This window comes from Lissotriton helveticus, chromosome 3_2 (assembly GCF_964261635.1).
Source record: "Lissotriton helveticus chromosome 3_2, aLisHel1.1, whole genome shotgun sequence".
Lineage (NCBI taxonomy): Eukaryota > Metazoa > Chordata > Amphibia > Caudata > Salamandridae > Lissotriton > Lissotriton helveticus.
The window spans coordinates 159,579,361-159,597,800 of NC_136062.1; the positions used below are offsets into that span (position 1 = coordinate 159,579,361).

General features: G+C 50.4%; 1 pseudogene; it reads right to left on the reverse strand.

The window, feature by feature from the left end:
* Window positions 1-4,621: 4,621 nt before the first annotated feature.
* Window positions 4,622-5,379, reverse strand: LOC144826756 (28S ribosomal RNA; annotated as a pseudogene).
* Window positions 5,380-18,440: the final 13,061 nt, after the last annotated feature.

The window sequence follows — 18,440 nt, forward strand, 5'->3', positions numbered from 1 at the left end:
TGGTTTAGCATCCCATGCCTGCCTGCCCACTGCGGCAAGCAGACTCAGAGAAAAAGGACCATCGGGAAGAGGCCGAGAGACAGGTGTGTACCTGGGCCCCTGGGGGCCCAACAGGTGGGCCCAGGTGCTGCCTACACCCGTCACAGCATCGCCGGACCTCACAGAGGTCTGCCTGAGCAAACTCAGAGAAAAAGGACCATTGGGTAGGGGCTGAGAGGCAGGTGTGTACCCGGGACCCTGGGGGCCCGGGCGCTGCCTTCCCCCATCTCAGCATTGCCAGAACTCTTGTAGGTATGCCTGAGCAAACTCGGAGAAAAAGGACCATCAGGAAGGGGCTGAGAGGCAGGTGTGTTCCTGGGCCCCTGGGGGCCCCTGTGGGCCCCTGTGGGTGGGCCCAGGTGCTGTATTCCACGGGCCCGGGTGCTGCCTTTCCCCGTCTCAGCATCACCGGACCTCACGGAGGTCTGCCTGAGCAAACTCAGAGAAAAAAGACCATCGGGAAGGGGCTGAGAGGAAGGTGCTTACCTGTGCCCCTGGGGGACCAGGCGGGCGGGCCCGGGTGCTGCCTTCCTCCGTCTCAGCATTGCCGGACCTCACGGAGGTCTGCCTATGCAAACTCAGAGAAAAAGGACTATTGGGAAGGGGCTGAGAGGCCTGGGGGCCCCGGCAGGTGGGCCCGGGTGCTGCCAATCCCTGTCTCATCATCGCCGGACCTCACGGAGGTCTGCCTGAGCAAACTCAGAGAAAAAAGGACCATAGGGAAGGGGCTGAGAGGCAGGTGCATACCCAGGCCCCTGGGGGCCCCAGCGGGTGGGCCCGGGTGCTGCCTTTCCCCGTCTCAGCATCGCCGGACCTCACGGAGGTCTGCCTGAGCAAACTCAGAGAAAAAGGACCATCGGGAAGGGGCTGAGAGGAAGGTGCTTACCTGTGCCCCTGGGGGACCCGGCGGGCGGGCCCGGGTGCTGCCTTTCCCCATCTCAGCATTGCCGGACCTCACAGAGGTCTGCCTGAGCAAACTCAGAGAAAAAGGACCATCGGAAAGGGGCTGAGAGGCAGGTGCTTATCCAGCCCCCAGGGGCCCCAGCAGGCGGGCCCGGGTGCTGCCTTCCCCCATCTCAGCATTGCCGGACCACACGGACGTCTGCCTGAGCAATCTAGGAGAAAAAGGACCATCGGGAAGGGGCTGAGAGGCAAGTGCATACCCAGGCCCCTGGGGGCCCGAGCTGGCAGGCCCGGGTGCTGCCTTTCCCTGTCTCAGTATCGCCAGACCTCACGGAGGTCTGCCTGAGCAAACTCAGACAGAAAGGACCATCGGCAAGGGGCTGAGAGGCAGGTGTGTACCCGGGACCCTGGGGGCACGGGTGCTGCCTTCCCCCATCTCAGCATTGCCAGAACTCTTGTAGGTATGCCTGAGCAAACTCGGAGAAAAAGGACCATCAGGAATGGGCTGAGAGGCAGGTGTGTTCCTGGGCCCCTGGGGGCCCCTGTGGGCCCCTGTGGGTGGGCCCAGGTGCTGTATTCCACGGGCCCGGGTGCTGCCTTTCCCCGTCTCAGCATCACCGGACCTCACGGAGGTCTGCCGGAGCAAACTCAGAGAAAAAAGACCACCGGGAAGGGGCTGAGAGGAAGGTGCTTACCTGTGCCCCTGGGGGACCAGGCGGGCGGGCCCGGGTGCTGCCTTCCTCCGTCTCAGCATTGCCGGACCTCACAGAGGTCTGCCTGAGCAAACTCTGAGAAAAAGGACCATCAAGAATGGGCAGAGAGGCAGGTTTGTACCTGGGCCACTGGGGACCCCAGCAGGTGGGGCCCGGGTACTGCCTTTCCCTGTCTCAGCATTGCCGGACCTCATGGAGGTCTGCCTGAGCAAACTCAGAGAAAAAGGACCATTGGAAAGGGGCCGAGAGGCAGGTGCATACCCGGGCCCCTGGGGGCCCCGGCGGGTGGGTCGGGTGCTGCCTTCCCCATCTCAGCATCGCCAGACATCACGGAGGTCTGCCTGAGCAAACTCGGAGAATGAGGACCATCAAGCAGGGGCTGAGAGGCAGGTGCGTACCTGGGCCCCTGGGGGCACCGGCGGGCAGGTCTGGGGTACTGCCCTCACCCTTCTCAGCATTGCCGGACCACATAGAGGTCTGCCTGGGCAATCTCAGAGAAAAAGGACCATCGGGAAGGGGCTTAGAGGAAGGTGCATACCTAGGCCCATGGGTGCCCCAGTGGGCGGGCCTGGGTTCTGCCTTCCCCCATCTCAGCATTGCTGGACCTCACAGAGGTCTGCCTGAGCAAACTCAGAGAAAAAGGACCATCGGAAAGGGGCTGAGAGGCAGGTGCTTATCCAGCCCCCAGGGGCCCCGGCAGGCGGGCCCGGGTGCTCCCTTCCCCCATCTCAGCATTGCCGGACCACACGGACGTCTGCCTGAGCAATCTAGGAGAAAAAGGACCATCGGGAAGGGGCTGAGAGGCAAGTGCATACCCAGGCCCATGGGGGCCCCAGCTGGCAGGCCCGGGTGCTGCCTTTCCCTGTCTCAGTATCGCCAGACCTCACGGAGGTCTGCCTGAGCAAGCTCGGACAGAAAGGACCATCGGCAAGGGGCTGAGAGGCAGGTGCGTACCCAGGCCCCTGGGGGCCCCGGCGGGGGGCCCAGGCTCTGGCTTCCCCTGTTTCAAAATCACCGGACCTCACGAAGGTCTGAATGACCCTTTCCCTAGTAATCCAGAGGATAATTACTAAGCATGGGCGGATTTTGCGGATCCACGATTCACGAATTTGCGAATTCACGGATCGTGGATCCGCAAAATCCGCGGATTTAGCGGATCGGCGGATTTGGGGGCGGGGCTTCCTCGAGTGTGTGGGCAGGGCCAAACGGACGGGGCTTCCATGCGAGCGCACATGCCTCTTGTGTGTATAAAAGGTCAGAGACCGATCAGAGCAGCAGATTAAGAGACAGAAGCCCCTGGTCACAGGAACAGCACGGGGATTGCGCTCGTGAAAGTCAAAGATGCAAATGCCTCTGGCCAGCATCACAGCGGATTTTCGATGGTATATTTGGGAAGAAGGCACATCTGCCCAGCCTCCCAACGCTCACGATTTTTTTTGGGCTGATGAATGAGTCACTGCATTTGCGCTTCAACTAGTTCCAGCGACCAAGTGTGTGTTACTATTCAATCGCGCCGAAGTGCGCAGGGGTCCCTTGAGTGAAATGTCCATCATAGTGGGTAAATGGCGGGAAGACGGTGCACACCTCGAGTGTGTGGGCGGGGCCAAACGGACGGGGCTTCCATGCGAGCGCACATGCCTCTTGTGTGTATAAAAGGTCAGAGACCAGCATCACAGCGGATTTTCGATGGTATATTTGGGAACAAGGCACACCTGCCCAGCCTCCACAACGCTCACGATTATTTTTTGGCTGATGAATGAGTCACTGAATTTAAGCTTCAACTAGGGCACATGCGTTATTGATATCTGCAAGTGTTTCCTGTTGAGGTTTATTTTTTGTGCCAGGACCGTCGTGCCAGAATGAACCCTGCCCTTCATATTTATTCAAGAAGACACCATGTAAATAATTTACGATGGCGCCGGCAAGCTGCCAGCGCCATCCTGCAAAAGTTACTTAATTAGCTTCAACAGGAAGCTCCAACTGATAAAATAAAGCAGGCGCTCGAGCCCCTGCTTTATCTTATCTGTTAGAGCTTCCTGTCGAAGCTAATTAAGTAACCATTTGAGGATGGCACTGGCAGCTTGCCGGCGCCATCGTAAATTATGCAGGCTTGAACTTTTGACCGCAAAATCCGCTCCGATCGCGGATTGCGGATTCTCGGTAAATTCGCGAGAGTTCGCGGATCGCGGATTTACCGAAAATCGGAGCGGATTTTGCGCTCATGCTTAATAATTACCCCCATTTCTTGTAATCCGTGCACACAAGGAGACAGAGGGACCAAAGGCGCGAAAGTACCCGACCTCCTAGAGCCCTAGCTGGGATCGGGGAGGCAAAAAGCACCTCATCGGGCCTTCCAGGGAAGCTCGGCCATCTGGTCAACCCATAGGAAAGCATTGAGTGTGACCAGATGGCCGAGGGGAAGGGTGCAACAAGATGGCCGTGACCGAAAGGACTCCCAGCTGCCCACCCCGAACCTTTGCGGTAGGGCTCCCGCCTGCTCACTTAGGGCAGGGCTCAGGGGGTCCGCTTCCCGGGGGCTCGGGGACCCCGGCTGGGCGTCTAGCATGGGGAGGACCACCTGAGCTCTCAGGCCTGGACGAAGACTGCCCGGGACCTATGTAGCACATCTCGGGCACTTTGCCACGCCGTGGGCAGGAGCCGCCGGACGGAGGAGAGGTGTTGTCCGAGCATATCCCATCTGGTGACCAGCAGAGAACCGCCAGCCTGCGAGGGGTTTCCCGGCATACCCTGCCCCTAGTAATCCAGAGGAATGCTACCCCTCTTTCTGGGAACCCGCGCGCACCGAGTGACAGAGGGGACCCAGGGCGCCGAGGTGCCCGACCTTCTGAAGCCCTCGCTGAGATGAGGGAAACCCGGCCATCTGGTCGCCCCAATGGAAAGCATTGCGTGCGACCAGATGGCTGAGGGGAAAGGTGCGACCAGATGGCCGGGACCGAAAGGACTCCCCGGTATCGTTATGGTGTATGGGGGATTCTGACTTAGAGGCATTCAGTAATAATCACACAGATGGTAGCTTCACCCCATTGGCTCCTCAGCCAAGCACATACACCAAATGTCTGAACCTGCAGTTCCTCTCATACTGATCAGGGTTACTATTGCAACATCACATCAGTAGGGTAAAACTAACCTGTCCCACGACGGTCTAAACCCAGCTCACGTTCCCTATTAGTGGATGAACAATCCAACGCTTGGTGAATTCTGCTTCACAATGATAGGAAGAGCCGACTTCGGAGGATCAAAAAGTGAGGACGCTATGAACGCTTGGCAGACATAAGCCAGTTATCCCTGTGGTAACTTTTCTGACACCTCCTGCTTGAAATCCAAAAAGTCAGAAGGATCGTGAGGACCTGCTTTCACAGTCTGTATTCATACTGAAAATCGAGGTCAAGCAAGCTTTTGCCATTTTGCTCTGCGGGAGGTTTCTGTCCTCCCTGAGCTCGCTTTAGGACACCTGCATTATTGCTTGACAGGTGTACCGCCCCAGTCAAACTCCCCACCTGCCACTGTCCCCGGAAAGGGTGGAGCCAGAAGCGATAGCCCCACAGGGCTCACCCCCTGCCTCACCGGGTAAGTGAAAAAATTATAAGAGTAGTGGTATTTTACCGGTGGCCCGAGGGCCTCCCACTTATCCTACATCTCTCATGTCTCTTCAGAGTGCCAGACTAGAGTTAAGCTCAACATGATTTTCTTTCCCCGCTGATTCGGCCAAGCCCGTTCCCTTGGCTGTGGTTTTGCTAGATAGTAGGTAGGAACAGTGGGAATCTCATTCCTCCATTCATGCACTTCACTAATTAGATGACGAGGCATTTGGCTATTTCTGTACCACCTTAATGTGGTACTTAAAAGGTCCGAATACTGCCCACTTTAATCCAGGATAAAGCACTCTCCCTCCATCGCTCTCACAGGGGCCCAAGATCAAACCTGGAATCAATCAATCAATCAATCAATCACGGCATTTGTAATGCGCGCTACTCACCCGGGAGGGTCTCAAGGCGCTGGGGGAGAGGGGTATGTTACTGCTCGAACAGCCAGGTCTTGAGCTGCTTCCTGAAGGAGAGATGGTCTTGCGTTCGCCGAAGGTGGGTGGGGAGGGAGTTCCAAGTCTTGGCTGCCAGGTAGGAGAAGGATCTTCCTCCGGCCGTGGCTCTGCGGATGCGTGGTACGGTGGCGAGGGCGTGGCTGGTCGATCGTAGCTGGCGGGTGGGCGTGTAGAAGGTCATGCGGTCGTTGAGGTACTTGGGGCCCAGGTCGTGGAGAGCCTTGTGTGCGTGGGTGAGGAGTCTGAACGTGATTCTCTTGCTGACGGGGAGCCAGTGCAGGTCTCTCAGGTGTCCGGAGATCTGGCTTTGTCGGGGGATGTCCAGGTAGAGTCGTGCGGAGGCGTTCCCACAGTCACAAAGAGTTTTGCTATAAAACTTCAACTCTGCCCCTCCTATGTGCATATGTTGGCCACTATCTGTGCACGATTTTATGATAGTATTGCCACATAAAGGAGTAATTTACAGCAGGTTTGGCCTTTCGTTTGCATGTGTTGGCTTATGGGTGGGGTCCATGAGCCGGTATGGCAAATCACGCCGTCTTTAGGGTTACAATTAGCCGGGCCTACCAGTAACGGTCACTATGCTCCAACTACTCAGAGCTCTGAATTGTCTGGCTTATAGAATACCCTACATTGGTATTGTTGTACAGTACCAGGGGCTGCCCGGTATGCAGTGGTTTTAAAATAGGCCAGTGATGCGGTGATTCGACAATGAGACCATTATGGCTTTCCTGTTCATATACCAAAGCCTGTTCACAAGATTGGCAACGTTTAAGTGGTGGTGCTATGGTTTTGTCCAACAAAATCAAAGTTTTCTGGTTCTTTGACCGGAAGTGGGAAATTGTAGCCTATTTCCACCGGTGCATTGTCTAGCTACAGTATTTGTGATGGCCCTAGTGTCAGTGACGCTTGTCTGTTTCTGGTTTAGTCTCCAGTCAACACGGGCATTTCTATTGGCGGGAATGAGTGATGAGTCCGGGCGTTGTTAGGTACACAAGGTTATAATTGTAATCGCAGAAGGGTCTGTGTGCTGTGTATTGCTAGGCAGCGAGAGTAGAGTGTGGCGGTGTCGTCACAGCAGCTTCCCTGGCGGTGCTTCATGTAAAGACTAGTGGTCCTGTTAATGCCACCTCTGGGGCTCGCCTGGTCTGGAGTAAAAGGGGGAAGCAGAGAGTCTTGGTCCGAAAGTTCGCTGCGCATCGGCAGGATGCCGATTCCACCGGTTGGTGTATGTATCTCGAGCTAGCGTAGAGGCACTGGGCGCAGCTCTTTAGCTTTGGAAATTTGGCATCCCTCCATACAGGCTGTTGCTCAGGGTGTCCCGCAGGCTTGGGTGGGATGCGCACCTGGTTGTTGCAGTTTGCCCGTTCACTGCAGTGGTGTCTAGTGCACAGAGCCCCAGCAGCAGGGAGGGACAGATTGTCCTCTTTGGCTTTAGACAGTAGCGGTCGGGAGGATGGTGCTCTGCCTCCCTGGTCCTCGTCGGGTGTTGTGGGGTGGTGTTTGTGTTTCAGGCGACCACTTATGGTGCACAGGTTGCAATTACTCCCTGCTGGCATTCCTTCTCCAGGGTGCGCGACCTCACCGACCCACGTATCTGTACTCTTGGGAAACTGGAGATACCCCTCGTCGGGCTACACAGGGATTGATGGGTTCCTGCTGAACGGCATTGAGTTGCACTCGTGTGCCTGCGGTGCAGCATTGGGGTTTTTGCGGAGCGAGCTCGGGCCCATGGAGTTGGTTTGAATTGGCAAATGTTGCCATGACATGGGCTCCAAGAATTGCTGCCTTTGGGCTTGGGACACAGACCCCTGCCTTTTTGCGGGGCCACCGGATTGAGCCTGCTCTGATATGCAGTGTCCTGCCCTATTGACCTTGAATATTTCTTAAAGGGAGTGTTTTAAAGACTATTGTCCTTCACCAGGAAAGGGCATGAAAGCTGTAGCCCGAGCATAGATTATAAGCTGTGCCGGACAGGGGCCACAGGTATGGGTTTGTCCCAGGGCCCCCAAAATCCTTAAGATGCCCCTGCGAAAGAATCGCAGCTGCAAGGTTATAGAGCATCCGCCACGCAGATCGAAAACGTATAACGACAGCGATCTTGACAATGGTAGCTAACATTTAGAGGCAGGGACAAATACATAGAGTAAAAGAGCCGGAGGTTGCCAGCTGCCAAATTGTTTGTAAAGGCTCCATGTTTACATGTTCACTTGCTGGTTAAAGCCTGTAGGGTCACAGCTGGATAGTATGCTCTGTGCATCGGTGATCGGACGGCAGTTAAGCAAGCCTGGCAGGCTGCGTAAGTTGTCAATCCACAAAAAGGGGAGGTATCTCCAATAGTGGGCACAATACATATATATGGCTTCAAACCAGATTTAACACCATTAATGTGTTCACAAGGATCTAGCAATTAAAGAGGTCTGTGGGATTGTCTGGTCAATGGTGCGAAGTAAGTGCACTCCAGAAGCGAGGTGAGGTGACACAGGAGGATGGTGGGTGAATCAAGGGACACAGGGGGTGTGACGGCAACGCGAGACTGCCAGCCTATGCTGGGTAGGAGGTTCTGTATCACCAACCAGAAGGGTGCAATGTGGCAAAACCAGTAAATATGTTTAAGAATGATATAGATGCTGGTCAGGAGAAGTTTGGCAAAGGTATTACACTTCTTGCCAGGCATCGTTAACTACCCTTCCACACCAAACCTATTGCTTCGGCTCCTGGGCCGCAAACACACAGCTCAGTATTAGACACCAGCAGTTGTGAGCACCATGAGTTACTTAATTACAACTGTACAGTGGGCGTACTTGCTGTGCAGAACATACAACCATTCACTCTGGCTGCACCGAAGGTAGTCTGTTAGCAGAAGTACAGAACGGGGCGTCTTGAGCCAGGGTGTGGACATTGCACTGGCGATACAGCAGATAGACTGCTGTCAGACGAGGGTGCTTGCTGGCTGGAGGCCAGGCAATGTAGTAGAACCAATTCTAAGGTCCCCTCTCCCCGACCGAACTGCCGAGAATGTGAGGGCAGTGGGATTTGCAATGTTACAGGTATGTTCTCGCCGATACAGGGGCAGAAGGGGAAATTGCAGGAATCAGCATAGAGTGGGGCATGACCTATAGACGATGTGCACAGGTAACAGCAAGAGCGTGGTGTTAAGATCAAAATGTCGCAGCGGCAAGTTAGTCAGGTGGCATGCGTCAGTTGGTTAGGCCAGAATGTGTGCCGTGAATCCAATAGCAGTTTGAAACATGTTTGGAGCACCATCGCTGACAATTCCAGAGCACACACTGCACCTCGGCCCAGTAGGGAAGGCCATATGCTCATATGCAGCTTGATCTTGTGGAGGGAAATCATTCATGGGATAACAAACTACTAGGTCATTAGCTGGTTTGAGCATCAAAGGTCACAGCTGGTTAGCAGGTATGTGATCGAGCTTTAGTTAAGCAAGCCTGATAGGTGGGGTAAGTTGTCACTCCAATTGGTTGCTGTGACTGCAATAGTGTGCGCAATGCAAACAGTCCTGTTTGCCATGGGTTATTAATCGCAAAGGTCGGTGCACACGTCTGGTCAACTTCAACAAAGTAGGTGCACTCTGCCCCCAGGGCAGGTTACAGGGCTTTAGTTATGCATGGAATGTCCCGCCCACACAGCCAGAGTATATAGGCTGGTTGGGGAAGCGGTCTTTTAAGCAAGTGTGCTGCTGTTCCATGAATTGGGGAAACAGACGTTAGGGAGCACAAAATGCTTGAAGGATTGCAACTACTGGTTGCAGGAGGTGGGAGCCTACATCTGTTTGAAGGGTAATATAGCCATGGTTAAGAGTAGAACTCCCTCCTGGGATGCCATCCAATTCTTGCAGGTCATGTGAGGCAGTGGGACATTCCCAGAGAAGGATAAACCGCTCCATGCGCAAGTTCGCAGAGCAAGGGGCTTTGGCATCATCAGGCATGGGCTATGCCGGGCGAACACCAAAGGTTATTTTGACAAAGTGGGGGTGCACCTGTCACAGATGGGTTTGGATCTGTTTTTATTGGACATGATGGAGGCCCGGGAAATTGCAGTTGGCAGGTGAGAATACAGCTGGGTTGGTGGGGGGGCTCTCTAGGCGACGGTGGCTACCTCCGGAGCTTTGGCGGAGTTACAGGGCGATCTGGAAGCATATGGGTACAGAATGGTCCCTCTGCAAGAGCACAATAGGGGTGCCAGAGCCAAAACCCAGGAGCCTCATGGGAAAGTCCTGGAACAATTACGTTGGCACCCCGTTAGTCCTTCGGCGGTTGTGGGCCTGGACAAGCGGGGGCTTGCCTTGCTACGTTCTGCCCTGAAAGGGGGGTGAGTAATAAGGGACCAATGTGTCACGTGATCCAGTGAGGGGATAACCGCCATAAATGTAGAGCTTTTGTATGGAATAAACCTGCAGCAATATTTTCCCAAACAAAAGTTGTGTTGTGTATTTATTTATGCATGCCTACTCTGTTGTGATGTGGGTGGGGTGTGTTGCCAATAATGGGACTATGCGGCTGTCCGGGGCCCCCGCAGGGGGGCACCCAAAAAGGGCTGCCCTTTTTGTGCCATTTAGGCACTTCCCCACCCCCCTACTGATGTGGGAATCTAGGAGGAGTCCCTTGCCAGGCGCACTAGGCATGTCATTTCCGGTGCGCTGTGGGGTGGGGAGGGTATTTAGGCATCCCCCCTTCATTTTGGTGCCTTGCACGCCATCTCCCACCCTACCGCTAACCCAGCATGGGGCTGGCAGCCGAAGTACAGAGGACATTTTAATGTTTTCTTTGTCATTGCAGGTGGAGTTACAGGGTGATCTGGAAGCATAGCGGTACAGAAGGGAACCTCTGCAAGAGCACAAAAGGGGTGCCAGAGCCAAATCCCACGAGCGTCATGGGAGAGTCCTAGAACAATTACGTCGGCGCCCATTAGTCCTTCGGGCGTTTGTAGGCCTGGATAACCGGGGGTTTGCCTTGCTACGCTCTGCCCTGAAAGAGGCGTGAGTAATAAGAGACCAATGTGTCACATGAGCCAGTAAGGGGAATACCCCCATAAGGGTAGCACTGTTTGGATTCTCCACAGTGCTTGGCTCATCAGGCGGGCAGGGCAGCAAACGTTGGTACAGCTGCCTGCCCTTGGATCGTTGTAAGATAACCCACCATATTGCCTACTTTTGTATGGAATAAACCTGCAGCAAATTTTCCCAAACAAAAGTTGTGTTGTGTATTTATTTATGCATGCATACTCTGTTGTGGTGTGGGTGGGGTGTGTTGCCAATAAGGGGACTATGCATTTACAGGGGCTTGCTATCTAAATACAACTCCTTCACCTGACTGGGGTATTTAAAAAAAAATAACAAGAAGGATTGCTGCTTTGCTTTTTTTTATCAACATGGAATGACTGCATTTTTAGGAAGCATTTTCAATTCTACTAAGTTAAAAAGCAAAACAGAAATCCTTACTATTAATTTATTTTCAAATATAAACTCCTGTCAAGTGAACGCATTCTGTTCAAATTCGCTTTAATAACATTACCAAATGCTTTTTTTTCCTAGAGCATCCCATCGTCACACGTTTTGATTAAATACATGACCCAGTTTTCGAGACAGTGGGAGAGTGCTTACATGATAATGTGTTACATGCTCACATTCCGGTAGAGACACATTGTGTGCTCTGCAGATACACAATAAAAGCAGGGAGTGTACCCAACTCCGGGATGGCCTGCACCTTTTTTACCCATCATGCATCATCCTATTAGGGATATTCTTAAATAAAAATATAAACCTACCTAGAAGCTCACGTTTTCACCAGCCCTTTCCTCACACCAAAGATAGAATTTCTGTTAAAAGAGGCACTTTTTCTACTGCCTCGCTATATGCATCACAGCAAGTTTGAATGAGGGGTGAATTACCATTCACTGGATAACCTGCCTGCTTGTGGGACTCCTCATAACCATTTCTCTAACAACTGAAGCTTATCAAGTCCGGTATTTTTTTCATTTGCTATCTGGTACTTTTACTCGTTTTTAACATTTAAAATACTGGACTGCGAGTTCCAAAATGCAAACAAAACCATTCTGAATGTTGGTTAGTCTTAATGTTTTGTAATAGAATGAGACACCTAGTAAACGAGTTATTTTGTTTTATTATATTTGTCTTTTGTTAACAAATTTGTAGGTTAGCCTACCTCTTGGTGGTGTCTTTGTTCTACTTCAAACTTCCAAGGTAGGTGCCAATATTTTGTCCTGTTTCTAAGTCCATACAGAACACTAGAAATTGGACTTACAAAGCACATCACATATTATAAGAGTGGACCTCCAGTAATTTATATACCACCCACATTCTACAGGCGGCCCTCCCCCTCCGCAGTATGCTTTCTTTTTTATCATTGCTATCAAGTTATCTAATTCATTCATTAGCTTGCGTTGCAGTTATCATTTGTTTCCTATGAGAAATGGTATGTACTTATGAATATCACAATTTCTTCTTTAACTGTTACTAGGGATAACATGTATACAATGTATTATACAGCCCTGTAACCACCTACTCCCCCCACAGTGTAAAATTGTTTAAACTACATATACGGTTTTACTTTCTAATAAATACTTGAAAAGTGTATATTGAATATTCCACATAGGCATGTATATAAAGTTTTAAACATTTTGCTTAAAACTTCTGAAACAAAAAAAGTCAGTCTATGCTAATAAAAAATGCCGACTGCCACACTGCTTACCCTCGTGCCATCATTCTGTAGTGAAATCATGTAAACGGTGGCAAGGTGAGCTGGTGTACTACTATGGACCTGCCATCCGAGGCACTGGGAAAGCCAGTCAAAGGGAGCAGGAGAAAGAGCAGCCAGTGCTTAATTTGTGTAAAAAAAAATAATAAATGTTCCTGGGCCCTCACCAGAAGGCCAGTGCAGCTTGCATGAACCTCCCCCATTGTCAGCAACACCTCTGCACCGGTGCAGCACCACCTTACTACAAGTGCAGCACCACTGAGGCACCAACTCAACATCAGCACAGCCTCACCACATCATCAGTACAGCAGCACCACCTCTGCATCAGCGCAGCACCATCTCAGCGCCAGAACTGCATCACTGAGCCCCCCTCAGCATCACTCAGCACCCTCAGCACCAGTGTAGCACCACCCAAGCATCAGCATAGCACCTTGTCTGCATCAGTGCAGCACCATTGCTTCAGTGCAGCACCAGCTGCATATCACCTCAACATCAGCTGAGCAACCCCTCAGCACCAGCGCACCACCACCTCACTACCAATGCAGCACCACCTCAGCACCAGCGCAGCACCACGTCGGAAGCAGTCAGCAACCCTTCGGCATCACTCATTACCAGTGTAGCTACACCTAAGCATCAGCATCAGTGCACATACACACACTCCACACCATGCCAATTAATTACAGTCAGCATAATTTCACCCAGCGCCACACAGTTTCATGCCACAAAAATCAACTCAACACGTTTCTATTCCACACCACATAATTCAACAAGAAACCACATAAGACAAAACAACAATACAATTACATAATGCACCACGTACATACAATCCACACAACATAATTCCACATCACACCACAAAATTCAACAGCACACAACATAACTAAACTCCACTACATAACAATCCACATCACAAAATACCATACCACATAATTACTCGCCATAACACAATCCCACTCCACATAATTACAATACGCTACATACCACATTATTACTGTCCGCATAATTCCACTCCCTATGTCACTCAATTCCACTATGAACCACATATACCCATTTCACTCCATAACACAGAAGTACAAATATTTACATTTACGTCAATAGCTCAACTCTCGCAAATGCGAGACCGATTGCATTTCCAATGCTTGTTTTTTAATGCACCCACCGCATCTGTCATGCTGAAAAGCCCAAAAGACCAGACCGGCCCTCTAGCAAAGGACGTGGCATTCTGAAAAGGCAGGATATGGGAACAGAATCTCAAAAATAATTGAACCGTGGCCACCTTTCCTGCCCCTAGTGATGGACCGGTCATGAGCACACCAGAAGCATGTTCATTGGGTAACTACAGCGCCACTGCTAAAATAACGAGGCATCTCTCTTTGGTAAGGTAGGACGCTTTTCCTGAGCGTGAATAAAATGCCAATTTGGAATCACGTTTCCAGGCTGTGAGATCAAAGCTGTCGTATGTCAGCGAAAGTCATGTCAAGGCTCCGAGGGTCGGGTTTGATGTGTCTAGAAATACGCCAACCCTCTTGGGATGCCGAACTCCAAACAAGTAAGAAGTCTTCACATTAATGAACACTCCAGCAGCAGGGCAGGCAGGAGAGCGCTGTAATCTGGCCTTGATGTGAGAAGATATTGAATCAAGAAGTTTGCTTCATTCGGAGCCTCCATTGATCTTCAGATTAACCAAATCCTTTAGAAGCCAGTGTCAAGTCCGAGTACCCGGCCGGTCTGCTCTCTCTGGAGGGGAAAAGTCTACTCAGCATCTACGAAATATCGCTGTCTGTGGCACACATTTTTTGTTTTTTTGCATATTTATATAGCGCGAACTCGACCCATGAGCACTGTATTTACATTACACATTCAGGAACAGGGAGATTATGGGGCAGATTTATGTTAACTGGCGCATCCCCAGGGATGCGCCAATTAATGTGCGCCACAGCTCCGCCACCCATGGTGGGCCGCATTTACAATGTGGCGCACCATGGGGCAAAAACGGCACAGATGCGTGACGCATCTGTGCCGTAAAGGTGGCGCATTACTGGAGTTGCGTCGCAAGCGCGACGCAGCTCCAGCAAGGCTCGGGGGTGCCCTATCTGACCAATGCTGCGTCAAGACCTACGCCTGCTTCAAGCAGGCGCAGGGTTTTGACGCAGCATTGGCCTGAAAGTGACTGAGTGAAATCTTATAGATTTCACTCAGCCACTTTCAGGAGGCGTCATGGCGCAGGAATGCCTCCTTATGGCGCAGGGCTTTACAACGTGACGCATCTCCTAGATGCGTCACGTTGTAAATGCCGTTGCGTCAAATAAAGTGACGCAATTGCGGCGCAAAGAGGCGCAAGGGCCGCATAAATCTGCCCCTAAGTGATTTGCCAAGAACCACTGGATGTGGACGTGAACCCGAGGCTCGAACCTTGGTTTCCAGCACTAAAGACGGCAGTCTTGCCGAGGGACCACATCCTCTCCCATTCCCTCTCACACAGCCACAGATCAATATCTGCCTCAGCGACAGACATGTCTCTCGAAATCCGCCTCTTTGTCGTTTGTGTGGCTACAAAATGAAGATTCAGAGAGATGGAATGGAGGAGAGCTATATGGGATCCTCCTACCTCAAATATCTGGGGACACTTCCTTTGGGATCGAGCCCTACTACCTTCAAAGCAAAAACGACTAATATTGAAAAGTAGTGGCTGTCTCTCCCTGTAACTGGGCGGGCTATGCTAATACCTCATCAGGTTCATCGCTAATCTATATCCACATTCATTGATTTCAGATACAGGCGAAGATACTCTGACAATACCTGATTGGAGTCGTGTGTATGGAGGAAGAGGTAGGGTAGGGTTCACGGGTGAGGGTGGGTGTGTGGTGACGTGTGGGGCAGGGATTTACTAATAATACATACATGGTACATACTAATAATGCCTAATTGTATGACAAACACCACAGGCACACTCTTTACAGTGTGTTTGTGCAAGGTTTAAAGCCCAGAGAACTACTATTTTGAATGGCAACGATAACTAACAGTGTGCATGATTGCCATATTATTTTTGCAGTGTGCTGACATTAGTTACATTAGCAAAAATAACAGAAATGCAGCAGAAATGAATCTTCCATTTTATTGCCCACCAAGCTACATGTAAGCGATTAACATTGCAAGGCGATCGCGCAGAACAAATTTGGAAGGAAGAAAGAAGCAGAGGCGGATACATTTGCTTGACTTTGAAACATGTCTCCAACTGAGACATTATTCCTTGCAGTGCAGAAACGAAAGACTGAATAGCAAGTCCCCCTCCCTTCTCCAAAGTGAATATTTGGATCGGAGAGAATAAAAAAAACCTGGGAACATACAGGGGCAGACACTGAAACTGATTGCTTAAGAGCAGATGCCAGAGTGTCATTAATAGGTTGCAGGACTAACAGCTTTCTAAAGGTATGCAGATAAACTAACTAAAAATCTTTTGGGGATGAATTGTTACTAGATACAGAATTTGGCATTTTTGTAATTGCTTTAATTTAAAAACAATGAGATATCTAAAGTGAAACCCAGGGATTTTGATGATTGAAGAATTCTGGGGCAGATCGTAAGTCCTATAATTTAGTGATTGAATGAGGTGGGACGCCCTTGGAAATGTTTGCCGATAGTAAGTTTGTTTTTGGTCCTGGCGAACTATGGGGGGTATTCTCAATGAAGTGGTGGTGAGAGGCATTAGCCTCCTTGGCTTAACGCCTCTCATCGCCACTTCGGAAACGCGAGGCTGCACCCTATTCTCAAGAATGTGGTGCAGCCTGGCATTTCCCCCTGCGATGGCGCTAAGTTTTACAACGCAGGCACCAACGCAGGCACCCTTCCACCAGAGTACAAGGAAGTCTGTGTGCGCCGGAGGGTTGTTCATGTACAGGAAGGTGCCCCTTCCTGCACATGAACATTCCTGAAATACCATTTTGCTTTTCCCATGTGTGCTGCACAAAGAAGGAAAAAATATAACGAGGAGAAATAAAGCATTTCTCCTCCTTTCTCCTACGTAAGACCAGGATTTTTCTGGTCTTAAGTTTGGCGCTGCCACCAATTAACTCCACCCTTGAGAATAGTTGGCAGCGTCACGTACAATGGGTGTTGCGGTGCAACGCCTACCGCAACACCCACTGCACCCCCATTCGCACTAAGTTTAGCATGAAAGGGGCCTTATTCAGAAGGCAGGGTTAAGCCACTTAAGGTGGGTTAAAGCCCCGTTAAGCGGCTTTAACGCTACCATGTGAATACAGCACTGACCCTATCGTCACAAGAACGTCAGAGAAAATGCCGTTCCCATTGCGATAGGGGCTTGAGAATATGCCCCTAAATGTTGATGTCCAATACACATTGGGCAAGAACAACACACATTTACTTTTGCATAATTACACAAAATGTTGGCAATATCATGTATAATTATGCATGATTACATAAAATGGAAATCCATCATTTGGCGCAATATTTGCCACAAAACGTTATTGCGTCAACTTTTGACACAAGGATGTATTTTGTGCTAACAACTAAAAGCACACTTATATCAACAGGAGAGGAAGGGAAAGAGATACACACCCCTACTTCCCTAGAGATAATTTAAAAACTCAACAAAGGAGTGTATTTACGAAAAAGAAAGAAGAGCAAGCATATATTATCAGTCACAGTATGAGTTTTCCTGTGAAGAGAACCAATTTAGGTTTTTCAGAAGCCTTCTGAAAAACCTAAATTAGTTCTCTTCACAGGAAAACTCATACTGTGAATGATAATATATGTTTGCTCTTCTTTCTTTTTCGTAAATACACTCCTTTGTTGATTTAAAAAAAACAACTAAAAGCAACATGAACAAAAACCACTTGCATTTGTAGTACCATTTTACAGTGATCTAAGCATTCGCAGTACATTTTTATAGTGAATGGTGTATTTGTGCGAAACCATTTCCCATGAATGGTGTGTAATTCCGTGGCACAATGGCGTAAAGTAAGAAATTGGGTTTTTGGTACTCAGGAATGAACCACAGACCTTGTCAGGGTGAAGTCATAAGCAAACCCTAAATGAAATTGCCCTCAACTCTCAGGTAGCTCTCCACAGAGCAGTCCGGCTTAACTAAGAGACAATGTGTAAATTATTTGTGCAACACTTCAAACAGCAACATAGTGAAAACATCATAAAATGATCCCACAGTAGTTTAGAAAAATAAAGACATTTTTGGTAAACAAAACAAGACCAAAATGACAGAAGACCAATCAGTAAAACTGGAGATATGCAGTTTTAAAGATTTTAGTAAAAATAGTGACAAAAGGGCAAATCACCAATTGTGGATATCTATTCATGCTGGGCCAGGACAAAGTCAAAAGTTCAGGTCAACCCCAATGGAACGGGGGCCATTTACAGGGACCCACTTAGCCTGAGCAAAGTACCTTAAATCCTGGTTTGCAGAGATTGGCGAGGGTCCGCGCCGAAGATGCATCGCGCAGCCAAAGCGATTCGGAGGGTGCAGTTCGAGGTTCCGCGTCGTCATTAAGAATCCTTTCAGTGTAGACTTACGATTCGAAGTCTGGTGTGAAAGATGCTTCGCAATGTAGGGCGATGTACTGGTTCAGAGAAGTTGCGAAGCAGGGTGTAGCAATGAGGCAACCATCGATAAGGAATGCGAGAGCCTGCGGGGAGGATAAATTGCACAACTGCAGTTTCAATTAGGTGACGTGCTGTGTTGCAGGTCTTTTTGGCAGAACCAACCCATGGTCGTCCGACGATGCATCGGTTCTGCTCGAGATTATGCCGAATGGCAGAAGAGATGCGTTGGCAGAGCACCCTAGGCCCACTTCCAAGTGCCCAGGACTGGGGTGGCACCACTTGGCAGGGTAGACCCACAGATAACAGAGTCCATGTGCTCGGGTCAAGGTTGTTGGAGCCTTCAGTCCCTAAGGCTCTAGTCAGGAAGCCGACCAACTAGCCCTTTTGGTCACTTTTGGGGCCCTGGGT